At 44.1% G+C, this 13,355-nt stretch overlaps 1 protein-coding gene across 1 annotated transcript in view; it reads right to left on the bottom strand.

The window, feature by feature from the left end:
* The window catches only part of LOC114352838 (CLIP-associating protein-like), a 41,463-nt gene extending 39,647 nt beyond the window's left edge, over positions 1-1,816 (bottom strand). Inside the window, exon 1 of the mRNA XM_028304579.1 lies at positions 1,693-1,816. The gene's annotated coding sequence lies outside the window, so the exon portion shown is untranslated. The remainder of the gene's footprint in view (positions 1-1,692) is intronic.
* Positions 1,817-13,355: the final 11,539 nt, after the last annotated feature.

Below are 13,355 nucleotides of genomic sequence, written 5' to 3' on the forward strand. Positions count from 1 at the left end.
TAGAGTAACTACGTAACTATGTCTAATAAGAAGCACTGTTAAGGCGCGACTAGCTGTCTGTGACGCTAGCTGGCGTCAGTCCGCGTCTTATCTTGCCAGGAACACGCCGCTAATCCTAAAGTGTCTTACTTCGACGTTACGTCCACGCTATGTCTTTGAGTCACACTGGCACCAGTCCGCGCTCTATCCTTGATTTTTGGCGCCAGTCCGCGCCCTAACCTTGACTCGCGGCGCCAATTAGGCCATGTCTGATGCTCTCGCCTTAAAGTTACCCTAAAGGACTGCCCTATAGCCGACAAAATTGCTGCAAAATAGACACTATCGCCACACTGTAAAGTGCTACAGCGGCAGTCAGTAATGTCAGTATCTCACCTTGAAGTTCCCGCCGTTGAGCCAGGCCACGAGCGCGTCGAGCAGCTGCGCCGCCGCGTCGTGCGAGATGTCGGGCTCGCGGCGCACGAGCGCGGCCAGCTGCTCGCCCAGCTGCTGCCGGAGGCGCGAGGCCGGACGCACAGCGGCGGCGGCGACGCATAGAGATAGGCTTAGCTGGTCGAGGACGACTAGCTGGAGTAACTACGTAACTATTTCTAAGAAGAGGCACCCCTAAGGCGCGACTAGATGTGGCTCTAGGGTGGCGCCAGATGGCGTTCTCACCTTGAGACACACTTTGTGTGTCTAGAAAGAGACTGCTAGCCCTACAGGCGTAACGAGACGTCATAATTAAGTCTGCTCTCACTCTTAAGGGTGTCAAATTGCGCTCTAACCTGGCTACGAGCACAGCGCGAATTCGGGCGTATCTCTTGTGTCTCGCAAAGACAATGACTGTCAATGCTCTAACCTTGATTGGCGCCAGCTCGCGTCGTACCTTGGTATGACTCGTGGCGCCAACTCGGCCGTGTCTGATGATCTCAGTGCTCTCATCTTGAAGTTGCTTCCATTGAGCTACGCCACGAGTGCTTCTAGTGACTGCGCGACTAATCGTGACGCATCCTAGACCTATAAGAGACATCACATTGCACTCTGCCCTACCTTGAAGTTCCCGCCGTTGAGCCAGGCCACGAGCGCGTCGAGCAGCTGCGCCGCCGCGTCGTGCGAGATGTCGGGCTCGCGGCGCACGAGCGCGGCCAGCTGCTCGCCCAGCTGCTGCCGGAGGCGCGAGGCCGGACGCACAGCGGCGGCGGCGACGCATAGAGCTAGGCTTAGCTGGTCGAGGACGACTAGCTGGAGTAACTACGTAACTATTTCTAAGAAGAGGCACCCCTAAGGCGCGACTAGATGTGGCTCTAGGGTGGCGCCAGATGGCGTTCTCACCTTGAGACACACTTTGTGTGTCTAGAAAGAGACTGCTAGCCCTACAGGCGTAACGAGACGTCATAATTAAGTCTGCTCTCACTCTTAAGGGTGTCAAATTGCGCTCTAACCTGGCTACGAGCACGCGTTATTTCGGACGCATCTCTCGTGTCTCGCAAAGACAATGCTGTCAACGCTCTAACCTTGATTCTTGGCGCCAGTCCGCGCCTTACCTTGGTATGACTCGCGGCGCCAATTCAACCGTATCTGATATAATACCTCGAAGTTGCTTCCATTGAGCTACGCCACGCTTTTGGTAACTTCGCGACTAATCGCGTCGCATCCTAGCCCTACACGGGTACACAGTCCTGTAAGAGACATCAGAGTGGACTCTGCCCTCACCTTGAAGTTCCCTCCGTTGAGCCAGGCCACGAGCGCGTCGAGCAGCTGCGCCGCCGCGTCGTGCGAGATGTCGGGCTCGCGGCGCACGAGCGCGGCCAGCTGCTCGCCCAGCTGCTGCCGGAGGCGCGAGGCCGGACGCACAGCGGCGGCGGCGACGCATAGAGATACCTTAGCTAGTTTCCGAAGTCAACTAACAGTGACTAAGTAAGATGACACAATACGCCAGTCCAAGTGTCTCACCTTACCATGACCATGGCGCTAGTCGAGGTCGACTAGCTAGAGTAACTACGTAACTATGTCTAATAAGAAGCACTGTTAAGGCGCGACTAGCTGTCTGTGACGCTAGCTGGCGTCAGTCCGCGTCTTATCTTGCCAGGAACACGCCGCTAATCCTAAAGTGTCTTACTTCGACGTTACGTCCACGCTATGTCTTTGAGTCACACTGGCACCAGTCCGCGCTCTATCCTTGATTCTTGGCGCCAGTCCGCGCCCCAACCTTGACTCGCGGCGCCAATTAGGCCATGTCTGATGCTCTCGCCTTAAAGTTACCCTAAAGGACTGCCCTATAGCCGACAAAATTGCTGCAAAATAGACACTATCGCCACACTGTAAAGTGCTACAGCGCCAGAGAGTAATGTCAGTATCTCACCTTGAAGTTCCCGCCGTTGAGCCAGGCCACGAGCGCGTCGAGCAGCTGCGCCGCCGCGTCGTGCGAGATGTCGGGCTCGCGGCGCACGAGCGCGGCCAGCTGCTCGCCCAGCTGCTGCCGGAGGCGCGAGGCCGGACGCACAGCGGCGGCGGCGACGCATAGAGCTGGACTTAGCTGGTCGAGGTCAAATAGTTAGAGTAACTAAGAAGAGGCACTCTTAAAGCACGACTAGCTGTCTGCAGTGTTAAGCCAGCGCTAGTCCGCGTCTTATAGCAGCGCCGGCATCGCAAAGAGCTAGATACCTTAGCTGTTCGAGGCTCCTATGTAACTATGTCAACTAAGAAGAGGCACACTTAAGGCGCGACTAGCTGTCCGCGGCTTTAGGGTGGCGCCAGTCCGCATCTTATCTTTCCACGAGCACGGCGCCAATCCGTAAGTGTCTTACTTTGACGTAACTACGCTACGAGGTCTCACTCTGAGTTACAATGGCGCCACTCCGCGTTCTAACCATGACTCGCGGCGCCTGTATGCGCTCTAACCTTGACTCGCGGCCGTATCTGATGCTCTCACCAAGTTGCTTTCATTGAGCTACGCCCCGCTTCTAGTAACTGCACGAAAAATCGCGGCGCATCCTAGCCCTGTAAGAGACATCACATTGCACTTTGCCCTCACCTTGAAGTTCCCGCCGTTGAGCCAGGCCACGAGGTCTCACCTAGAAGATGCCCAGCAGTTGCCGTGCTCCATCGTTGCTAGTATCTTTAGGCTTAGCATGTGCACTAGCCCTAAAAGACTGCCCTATAGCCGACAAAATTGCTGCAAAATAGACACTATTGCCACACAGTTAAGTGTCACAGCGGTACTCTGCCCTCACCTTGAAGTTCCCGCCGTTGAGCCAGGCCACGAGCGCGTCGAGCAGCTGCGCCGCCGCGTCGTGCGAGATGTCGGGCTCGCGGCGCACGAGCGCGGCCAGCTGCTCGCCCAGCTGCTGCCGGAGGCGCGAGGCCGGACGCACAGCGGCGGCGGCGACGCATAGAGCTAGGCTTAGCTGGTCGAGGCTACTAGCGATAGTAACTAAGAAGCACTCTTAAGGCGCGACTAGCTATCTGCAGTGTTAAGCCAGCGCTAGTCCGCGTCTTATAGCAGCGGCGGCAAGGCATAGAGCTAGACTTAGCTGGTCGAGGTCGACTAGCGATAGTAACTACGTAACTATATCTAAGAAGAGGCTCCCTTAAGGCGCGACTAGCTGTTTGCGACGCTAGCCAGCGCCAGTCCGCGTTACCTTGCCACTAGCACGGCGCCAATCCGATAGTGTCTTACTTTGACGTAGCTACGCTACGAGGTCTCACTCATGAATTACAATCGTTGAGTCACATTGGCGCCAGTCCGCGCTCTATCCTTGATTCTTGGCGCCAGTCCGCGCTCTAACCTTGACTCGCAGCGCCAATTCGGCCATGTCTGATGCTCTCGCCTTAAAGTTACCCTAAAGGACTGCCCTATATCCGACAAAATTGCTGCAAAATAGACACTATTGTCACACTGTTAAGTGCTACAGCGGCACTCTGCCCTCACCTTGAAGTTCCCGCCGTTGAGCCAGGCCACTAGCGCGTCGAGCAGCTGCGCCGCCGCGTCGTGCGTGACGTCAGAATGAAGCGACAGAATTGTTACAGTACTTAGATGGTGGCGCCAATTCGGTTGCGTCTCACCTAGAAGTTACCCTAAAGGATTGCCCTATAGCCGACCAAATTGCTGCAAAATAGACACTATCGCCACACTGTAAAGTGCTACAGCGCCAGTCAGTAATGTCAGTATCTCACCTTGAAGTTCCCGCCGTTGAGCCAGGCCACGAGCGCGTCGAGCAGCTGCGCCGCCGCGTCGTGCGAGATGTCGGGCTCGCGGCGCACGAGCGCGGCCAGCTGCTCGCCCAGCTGCTGCCGGAGGCGCAAGTCCGGACGCACCAGCAGCGGCAGCGCCGCTTCCAGCGACGCCGGTTGTAAGTACGCCATCTGAGTAAGAACAGTGTAAACTGTAAATCAGCCTGAGCGCACACTAGGCGAAAGACGCGGCGATTAGAAGCGACGACAGGCTGCGGCCGACAATTTCATATATTTTGTTAAAGCCAGGCATACTTGCACACGACGCCGCCGCCGCACCGCCGCCGCGCCGCCCCCGCGCCTTTGCACTGTTTATACGCGCCGCGTGAAGCCCGCTGCCGCGCCGCCGCCGCGCCGCGGGGAAATTATGCTTTGACGGCGCGGTGGCGCGCGTATGAACAGTGTAGGGGCGCGGCGGCGGCGCAGTGGCGGCGTCGTGTGCAGGAGCGCTCAGAGTCACGGAGTCGCGACGACAAGCTAATCATATGAAATTGACAAGAATAGGCGTCGTAGTTTCCGCTACTGTCGCCCAGTGTGCGCCTACACTTAAGCTCTCTGTGGCGCCAATTGGCGAGCGCAAGTACGATATGATGACTATCTAGTTGGCGCTGTTGGCAAGTCTCGTTAGTTACACATAAGCGCATACTGTGTGCCTACATTTAACTCTCACTTAAGCACTTTGGCGCCAACTGGCGAGCGCAAGTACGATAGACAGTTGACGCCGTTGGTAAGTCTCGTCAATTACAAGTGCAAATACAATCGTTTTATTAGACAAGCGAGAGACAAAATTTCGTTAAAAGCGCCAAGTATAAATACAGGGTGTTAGGTAAATGGGTATATGAGCCGACACTAGCCCATGTTAACATGGTCATATAAATGGTATGGTGAAGTCAGAAAATGGATATCTTCATTTTAATTTTAATTTTCATACAAGTCGGATTTTATAAAATTTATTTTGTATGAAAATTAAAAAAATAATAATTATGATATCAAATTTCTGACTTCACCATACCATTTATATGACCATGCTAACATGGGCTAGTGTCGGCTCATATACCCATTTACCTAACACCCTGTTCTTCTCTCATCAGTATGCGCCTTGTCTTGGCGACTGGCCATTGACGCCGGCGCCAACTAGCGAGTGAAAATATGACTGTTTTTTTATTGTACTTGCGCTCAACAGTTGGTGACAATATCAAAGTCATTAAAACTCATTTTATTCTTGCAAGTAGGTTTTTTAAAAAGCACTTTTACCTAATTACCTTAAAACTAACTTGGAATAATAAATTTATTTGTAAAAAGCTGTCCATTAAGCTTTTGGCTTTTGCCGTTCCTTGCTATAGCAATGATGAATTTTTTAGTTCATCCGTCCATCGAGTTGAGTTTGAGTTGAGGTGCTAAGGGGCGTCCGTCCAATTAAAACTAGCCGAGGCTCTTCTCCATCTAGATATTATCTCAAGTCTAAACTGTAATTTATGTTCAAAATATCATAAAATCTAACTCACCTTTTACCAATGTGTCAGCTGCAGATTCGAGTATGTACCGTCATATAAAAGTGTCCAACATTGGGGGCCTGTCATCGCACAAACTATAGCTAAGATCACAGAATACGCTGGAGGCACTGGGTCTTCGTCACATTGTCTTTACAACTGTTTTTGTTGCTCTGTGGAACAAGAATGTGTTACAGTTGGGACTCTAAGCCTTGTCCAGGAAGGCGAATTCGCCGCGAATGTCTACGCGCGAACAGTGTTCGCCGAACACGAGCGTATGTGTGACGCGATTTGTCTTGTGGACGCAATGTATTGGCTGCTAGTATCTCGCCAACGTGCGTAGGATTCGCGGCGAATTCGCTCTCTTGGACAAGGCCTTAGTTTTGACATAGCTTGACCATGACCATAACCATAACCTTATTGTTAGCTCCTTTGAAATAGCTGAGGGTAGTGGAGCCCTAGCATGTGGTAACAGTGGTCAAGCTACAGTCATGATCCAACCGGTTGCAAAGGTCAAACGTTAATGCATTTATCAAGTAAAATGCATGAGAAAACAAACAATAAACAAAACAAATAACGGGTCTATTACCTACTCACATTACAGAAAATAACCCACTTAAGGTAAAGAACACAAAAACGTTCGAGATAATTTAAAACTGAGAGCAAGAAAACTAAAACGCGACTTCGTCATTTGTCGCAAAACCAGAACTAGAAAAGGTCATTTTTTCATGTCTGAACTGTCCAGGTAAAGAACGGAATCTGCACCCATTTCGTTCAAGATTTCAATTCACCAAGCCACTCAGCCATTGGGGGTTCTATATTGGCTCACATAAAATTCTATATCCTATTCTTTGTCTTACTAACGATTTTTGTTCATAATAATCTCTCTTCATAATTTCATTTTTCATACTTTTTTTATTCATACATTTTTATTACTACCATCAAGTTATGTAAGAAAATGCGCTACCTAAAAGATAACTCTGTATACAGTGTACGATCATTGCAAACGTTGTAATAGGGATAGAGACATGCGATTTTTGGTTTTAGGAAGGTAATACGATAGAGAATAATACAAAGTAATAAAAACCACCGGTTATAGGGGCATTTTTTGGAGAAATTTATCAATTAACCAAAAAAACACGAATTTAAAAGCAGATTTTTTTCAAAAAGTATCCTTTTTTAATATTTGTTGGCTTTTTTTGTGTATTTTATGTATTTTTTAGTATCGCCTGTTATTTAGCATTATTACTGTTTTTATTTTATCAGGATATACCTCTTAGTTTAAAAGTTATTACGTTTTCTTTACAATAAGTAATTGGAAGAAAAAAAATTCTATAAAAAATTAAGAAAAAATCTCAAAAAAATTTTGACCTCTTTTTTGTCGATAAAAATAGGTCTCTAGTTTCATCTATTTCCATATGTACACTTTAACGTGACTCACACTGTATTTCTACTTATTTATAACTTATCCCAAACCTATCAAGTAACAGCAGACGCATGCGGTGCATACGTTACAGTCAAAACTCATAATCGGTCAAAACACTTTTGACTGAAAAAATCGGTCAAAAGTGATATTGACCAAGGCCATCAGTCAAAACCACTTATGACCGATTTTTTCACAACAACACATACAGCGATTAGACAGTGCCTGTCTACCTGACAAACAGTGTTGTCGCGTTCTTCTTTAAAGGCCGGGATAAAAACTATTCTACGAGTGACCTAATCCAATGTAAGAGTATTTGAAGCCATAAAAACATTACACAACACTAATGATGCTCGTTTGAAGTTTAATAGGATCAAAGTACCAAAAATATAGATCAGTTTGAACTCATAAATAACTGCTGAAAGTGGCAGACATTTGTTTAATTTCGATTTCGAGGTAGGCAGTAGGTTAATTAATACTTTGATGGTTAAAGTATTATTTAATCCTTAACTTTTTCTAAAGTTGCCAATCATAGTGTCATTTTTTATAGTTACTTTTGTGAAGCCTCAATGTAATCTTGTTGGTGATCAAATAAATAAAAAATAATAATTTTGAAACCTTTAGATAGGATCATTAGTTTTTTCATGAAACCACCGATGTTCACGCAAAACTACTGAAATGATGTTTATGAAACTAGGGATAAATATGGTTTCATCATCCTCATTTCAGCCACAGGATGTCCACTGCTGGACAAAGCCCTCCCCCAAGCATTTCCACGACCGTTCCTACGCTTCCCGCGACCTTCACCAGATCGTCGGTCCACCTTTTTCTAAAATAGTGAGACACGGGTCTTAACGCGACGTTTATTAATGAGTTACATTATGTACTCACGGCTTGACGTTTCGGGTGCGATGCTGCAGCCGTGGTCACAAGCAGACAAGCGTTAAGACCCGTTACTATTTTAGTTGAAATGGAACACCAAAGTTTAAAACCACCTTTTTCTATTTATAAACAACTCAACAAACACACCTTGCTGAACTTGTTTATAGCCCATTTGCGATCAATGTCAAATTGTCAATTGAACGTAATAGCTGTGATAACCTGCGACCCCGGCTTGGTGATGTCATAAGATGCTTTAGATAACGGCCCACACTTGAATAAAAACAAGATGGGAGAACTATTTGTATTTTGTAAACTGACATAAGACTTGTATGATGTGGTCCCAGAGGCTCTCCATAGACTGCACTTTTTCTCGGCCGATAGATTAATCAGTATGAACATGTAAGAAAGTGCACACATTACATCGATTTTGTGCCAATTAGGGAATGCAATCTCGCGAGATCTCGTTCTCGCAGAGATCTCGGCCTTTTTTAGCGAGATTGATTTCGGACGAATAAATAAATATTGGGAATATTTGCAAAAAAACACACGAAACTGCCAATCTCGCGAGATCTCGCAGTATTGTTAATCATAATCTCGCGGGATCTCGCTTGAGCCCCAATCTCGTGAGATTTGCATTCCCTAATGCCGATTCCTTATCCAAAGAAACAATCGGCCAACTAAAAATCTGAATCTCAAGACTGTCGCTCAAGTCATCTCCAGTATTCTCCAGTATCTTGTAGTAAATAAAAGGGATGCAAGATCAATCTTTTGGATGGTCTATTTATTTAAAAACCGGTCAATTGCGAGTCCAACTTGCGCACTAACGGTTCCGTAAAAATTGTGATGTAACAACATCACGATTTGCGGATTTTTGCCTTTACTTGTGCTGTAAAGAAAGATAACTTCCTTCTAGGTTAATTTGATGATTCTAGGCCTACGTAGCAACGAAATAATAACAGCTATTATGATGCGCCTAGGCGTCTGACCTGCCTCAATAAATATTAATGTGTAAGAAGTCGCATAGTGAAAAGAATGTCGTACAGTATTCAAAGACCATGAATTTATACGTCCAAAAATATAACTCCTACTAGCTTTTGCCCGCGGCTTCACCCGCGTGAAATTTAGTTTGTCACAGATCGTCATAAATTATAGCCTAATGTTATTTTGGGTTATAAACAAGAATACTGTAAAGTTTATTTATTTATTTATTTAAAATCTCTATTGCACACATAAAAAACAGTGATACAACAGGCGAGCTTAATGCCATGTGGCATTCTCTTCCAGCTAACCAGAAAATTAGACAAAACAGAGAATTTAAGTAGGTAATAGTAGTAGTAATTAAAGTTTCATTAAAATCCGTTCAGTAGTTTTTGCGTGAAAGAGTAACAAACATCCAGACATTTTATTTTTTATTTTTATTTATTTACATCCCGACATCCATACATACTTTCGCATTTATATTATTAGTAGGATAGTAGGATAAAAGGTAGGTCAAGAGTCATATGAAATGAGTCTAGCTATTTAGCCTAGGCTCAGAGTTGTAAATATTTACAATCTCCAACATAGCTCCAAGGTTCAAAAGTCAAGGTTTAACTTGCAGAATAAAAATATCGTTCAAGTTAGTTTTGTAATAAAGACAACCTTAGCATATACGGGGTTATTCTAAACGTTTCGAATGCTGCCATCTCTCTCACGCAAAGCGAGATGCCAGTATGAGCGATGGTGACAGATGACCAAAAACTAAGTAGCGTTGCGTAGCAGGCCTACTGTAACTGCTTCTTTGGAGGCCAACCGGCACCGCCTATGTCGTCTTGAATTAACTTGCAACCCTCGGCATGCGGGTATAAAACATTACTCTCCTTTACGTCGCGTAGTCGGGTAAAATTAGTGTTGATTAAGGGTCATCATCATCATCATCATCATCTCAGCCATAGGACGTCCACTGCTGAACATAGGCCTCCCCCAATGCTTTCCATGTTGATCGATTGGTAGCGGCCTGCGTCCAGCGCCTTCCTGCTACCTTTATGATGTCGTCGGTCCACTTTGTGGGTGGACGTCCCACGCCGCATTTTCCGGTACACGGCCTCCACTCCAGAACCTTGCTGCCCCATCGGCCGTCAGTTCTGCGTACTATGTGCCCTGCCCATTGCCACTTCAGCGTGCTAATCCGTCGGGCTATGTCAGCGACTTTAGTTCGTTTACGGATATCCTCATTTCTGATTCGATCTCGATTATGGGTGCACGCCAAAATTAAGAGACCCGGTGCAACGTTCGTTTGTATTAGTAAACTAGATGGGCCCGCGACTTTGTGCGCTTGGAACTCGTAATTTTCCTAAGTTTTCCCACCGTTTGAAACCTTCCCTGTACTACGAAAATCATTTCAAAACCAAAATCTGCCAAATCGGTCCAGCCGTTCCCGAGTTTTTGCGCGACTAACGCACAGCAATTCATTTTTATTAGAGAAAGAAGATAGGTAAAAGGTACCTAGATGTTCTTCATCTAGACTTCATCTAAATATCTATGAAATTCGATTTAGTAGCAAAAACGGTCAGTGTTAGTTTCGCATTAAAATAAATAATGTAACCCGACCAGTTTATAAATATTGCAAGAGACGTTGACTTTTTGCGATGTTTCTTAAATAACCAAATCCACCGCATAACGAAATCTTAACGGATTAAAATTATGAATCCATTCACAATGAAAGTGCTAGATTGGGCATGACACAATGGTTATACACTGAGTGGGTCCACTCTACAGCTTAATTATTATTACTGACGGGATTGCTACCATGCCTTAATTTTGAGTTTGCGAAAGAGGGTAGACCGATCGAACGTCGACCCATTGGGATCTTTTTTGCTTCCCCTTACTTTTATTCTCTCTATCCACAAAAATCCTAGTGGATCAAGTGCTTAGGTAAGAGGGACCTATAATCTTCTGGTGTCGGATAAGCCGACCCCAGGAGACCCATCCTAGTTCTCGCTAGCGCGTCGCATTCGCACAGTAGGTGTTTCATGGACTCCTCATGTTTTCGACATGTGAGTCCATGACACCTACTGTTTATCTAGTTACTTTTCTAGATCCGTATTTTGACGGATTCGAATCGGACGTAGTGCGATTTCGTATTCGTACATCCCATACCCGTGCTAAGTTTGCCGGTCCGTGGAATGCGCGTCCCCTCCCCCGACCGCGATTAAACGCAATTACTTAGTGATTAAACGCAATTAATGTGTCTTATTTTACGCAAATACACATATCAATAATAATAAATAAAAAATATTTTAAATATACTTTGATAAAGTTATAGACGCTTCCCTTCTAGTGACGTCATATCGCTAGCGGCAAACTTAACTTAACAAAAGTAAGGTTACTGAGTTCATCTTAACTGTGACAAACTTGAAATTGTTCCCACGATTATGTTTGAAAGTATGTATGTGAAAAAATAACTAATTGGCATAGCTTGTTAAAATTTTTGAGCATTAGGATTCCTTTACATGAGGAAACCATAGTCTAGACCAGTGGTTCCCAAAGTTGTCTGGGCTACGACTCATCTAATACAAGTTCCCAAACTCGGGACCCACCTATAGGAAATTTCGCCCGCTGCCCAGCGGTTGTATCGGTAGGGTGGTGTGTCGTTCTACAGGCAGGGCCCACTCAATGTTCGGTCGCGACCCACCACTGGGTCGCGCGCGACCCATAGTTTGGGAAACCCTGGTCTACACTATTTACACTAATATTATAAAGAGGAAAGAATTGATTGTTTGTTTGTATTGAATACGTTCCGAAACTACTGGACAGATTTGAAAAATTCTTTCACCATTAGAATCCTACATTATTTCTGATGAAAATAGGCGGTACGAAGTTCGCCTGGTCAGCTATTATTAAAATACAGTGGCTACATGAAATTGTACTTTTGATACAGAGGTCATAAGGTTGGATTTGCAGTGGGGATCAATATTGAAGGAAAAAACATTTTCGAATTACTAATTTTGTTACAACATTGTAGACTTTAATGATCTTTGATTCATTCATTTAAAACCTAATTAATGAATGATAATAGGAACCTAAATAAATAGTTTCTAGCACAAATTATGTTACACATACATAATACTAATCAGACTCATGTATTACTGTAATAGTATTATAAAGATATTATATCAAAATAAGAAGTATGTAATAACCATAAATACCAAGGTATTTATGGGCATTTCTCCACTAAATGGAAAATCGCTGTCCCAAGCTAAATTTATGTAGTAAACCTTAAAATTTCTCAGGTTTTTGTATCAATACCGACATAGAATTAGGTATTCTTAGCATGACATAGCATATTTAGTAATTTAATCATGGAATATTCGAATAAATAACCTCAAACGTCTCAAATCACAGTCCCCTGGTACGTCCCTTTTCCAGAATTACACATATTGTTACAAATGTTTATTATATTGCTGTTGATATTTGAATAAAAAATATCCAAATACATTAACAATAACAGTTAGCATCTTAATACATCACAAACAATGTTTACAATATAATTTTAATCAAAATATCCTTCTGAGAATGCTGTCCTCAAATTATTGAAACATTCCCCTGTTAAAATTTTAAAACCGGTTTAAAGTCATATTTAGTTTTGGCGCAAAGCACTTAGATCGCGAAACGGAACGCAATAGGTGTTAAGGTTGTTCAGTTGTGTAGCTAGTGGGCAGCCGCTATTTTGTTTAATGCTACTACTGCGTCATCTGGTGAACCACGCNAAAGATATCAAGGTAGATAGGATCGTTTCCTGACTGATTAAGTAGTGTTGGTCACATAGCGAAATTGACCCACAACATTTAAGTTTAAAAAATCTACAAAAGGTGTTTCTCTGAAATCTAACAATATTTATGTATTTTTTAAATCTTTTTACTTCTCTGTAAATTAATTTAAATCATTCAGAACAAAATTTGAGGTTCTTTTTAGATAAAATTTGATTTTATAAAATGTACTTGCTTAATTTTCTACTATTTATAGTGTAATCAGAAAAAGACGATTTAAAAAAAAACTAGAGCCAATCTGCTAAAAGTAATAATAGTTTCGTAAATTGTGGGTCTTAATTGACACAAAATCATTTAAATATCAAGGGCAACAAAAATACTGTTGACCAGTGTTATTTATAATCTATTGTTAAATCAACCATTAATAGAAATAAAAAATATGATTTGTAAGGCACTAAAAAAATAAGTTTTTACAAACATAAAATTAAAAAACAACAGTAAACAAACATTGCAAAATGATTACAAAAAATAGTAACTTAGTACAAAAGAGTCTACTTGCTAAATAAACAGTTTGATTTTGAATTTGACTAGGACCAGTTT

Source organism: Ostrinia furnacalis, unplaced genomic scaffold, assembly GCF_004193835.3.
Source record: "Ostrinia furnacalis isolate ACB-3 unplaced genomic scaffold, ASM419383v2 OfSCF1456, whole genome shotgun sequence".
In the NCBI taxonomy this organism is placed as follows: Eukaryota; Metazoa; Arthropoda; class Insecta; order Lepidoptera; family Crambidae; genus Ostrinia; species Ostrinia furnacalis.